Source organism: Sander lucioperca, chromosome 3 (genome assembly GCF_008315115.2).
Source record: "Sander lucioperca isolate FBNREF2018 chromosome 3, SLUC_FBN_1.2, whole genome shotgun sequence".
NCBI classification, from domain to species: Eukaryota; Metazoa; Chordata; class Actinopteri; order Perciformes; family Percidae; genus Sander; species Sander lucioperca.
Genome location: NC_050175.1, coordinates 27,213,753 through 27,215,627, shown reverse-complemented (window position 1 = coordinate 27,215,627; position 1,875 = coordinate 27,213,753). Strand labels below are relative to the sequence as shown.

The following is a 1,875-nucleotide window of genomic DNA, read 5'->3' as shown; positions in this document are numbered from 1 at the left end:
TGTGGAGTCTAACTGGAGTAGGCACGGTTAAATGAAGGGAGTCTATGGAACTAATGCTAAATGAATGTAGTCTATGGCACTCAGAGATGCTAAATGATGGTAGTCTAGGAGCTATGCGGACCTAAATGAATGGAGTCTATGAAGTTAGAAGCGTAAAATGATGGTAGTCGCTATGGAGCTAGAGCGAAATGAATGGTCTAAGTCTATGGAGTCTGTGCGGAGCACATGAATGGTAGTCTATGGAGCTAGATGGCAAATGATGGTAGTCTATCGGAACTAGCACGGCTGAAATTAATGGGAGGTCCGATGAGCTAGGTGGCTAACTGATGGTAGTTCTATGGAACTAGATGGCTAATGAATGGAGTCTATGAGCTAGACTGGTTAAATGAATGGGCAGGCTAGGGGTAAACTAAATGGCTAATGAATGGTGTAGTGTGATGGAACTAAATGGCTAATGAATGGTAGTTCTACTGGCACTAGATGCTAATGAATGGTAGTCTATGGAGCTAGCGGTATGAATGGGATTCTATGGAGCTAGATGTCTCATGACTGTAGTCTAAGAGAACTAGACGCTAAATTAATGGGATCTATGGCGCTAGACGGCTAATGAATAGTAGTCTGTGGGAGCTATGCGACTAAATGAATGGGAGTCTATGAAGTTAGAAGGCTAAATGAATGGTGTCTATGGAGCTAGAGGCTAAATGAATGGTAGTCTATGGAGCTGTGCGGCAAATGATGGTAGTCTATGGAGCTAGATGGCTAAAGTGAATGGTACGTCTATAGTACTAGACGGCTAAATAAGGGGGAGTCTATGGAGCTAGACGGCTAAATGAATAGGAGTCTTATGGAGCTAGACAACTAAATGAATGGTAGTTATAGAGAACTAGACGGCTAAATGAATGGAGTCTAGGCGCTTAGGATGGCTAAATGAATGGGTGTCTATGTGAGCTAGACGGCTAAATCTGTCTCTTTCGCCTGATTGTCGTTGAGAAACTCAGATTTGATTGTACGTTTTTGCAAGTTCAAACAGGGATTATAGGTCAAAAGTGTGAATGAACGATACTTAAGGTCCTTTGATTTCGTACAGGTGAGTATGTTGTAGCCCATAACACGCTAGCATTCTGCTCATGAATGCTGATTGTCAGTGAAGGACTGATACAATCGAGATCCCACTTGACGGCATCCGAAGCAGAAGCCAGAAGTCAGAGTGAATATTTCAGCGTGTCTTTAAAACATAGCAAACCTCTTTCTAGCAGTGGTATTACAGGGAGAGTAACCTGTCAGCTGTATTAACAGAGAGTCAACCTGTCAGCTGTGTAGTATTAACAGGGAGAGTCTAACCTGTCAGCTGGTAGTATTAACAGGGAGAGTCTAAACTGTCAGCTGTGTAGTATTAACAGGAGAGTCTACCTGTCAGCTGTGTAGTATAACAGGGAGGATCTAACCGTCAGCTGTGAGTATTAACAGGGAGAGTCTAACCTGTCAGCTGTGTAGTATTAACAGGAGAGTCTAACCTGTCAGCTGTGTAGTATTACAGGGAGAGTTAACCTGTCAGCTGTGTGTCGATGCCTCGAGAGAACAAGGAAGTGACTCAGAGCTCGCCGTAAAGCAGTATCTCTGGCCGTATATGTGTATGACATCATTGACATTTTAAAAGGCTTTTTAGAAACAAAAAAGCCACTTTATCTAACACCAGCAGTGGTATTTTCTTAGCCTCCCCTTTCAAATGCAACATGTCAATTACTAGACAAAAATTATATCTTGAGAAGTGATTTGAGGGTATAGCTCCATAGAGTCCCATTCATTCTGCACTGGTCCATGAGCGCCCCCTATATGGAAATATGGTGGAACTGCAACCAGTCAGAAGCCGTAAGT

At 42.9% G+C, this 1,875-nt stretch overlaps 1 long non-coding RNA gene across 1 annotated transcript; it reads right to left on the bottom strand.

Annotated features, from left to right (window-relative positions):
* Positions 1–1,259: 1,259 nt before the first annotated feature.
* On the bottom strand, positions 1,260–1,594 carry LOC118494723. Its single transcript, XR_004896888.1, has 2 exons — positions 1,549–1,594; positions 1,260–1,341 (listed from the first exon to the last, which is right to left on the bottom strand). It is a non-coding gene; the product is annotated as an uncharacterized LOC118494723 (long non-coding RNA).
* Between the last annotated feature and the right edge of the window lie 281 nt (positions 1,595–1,875).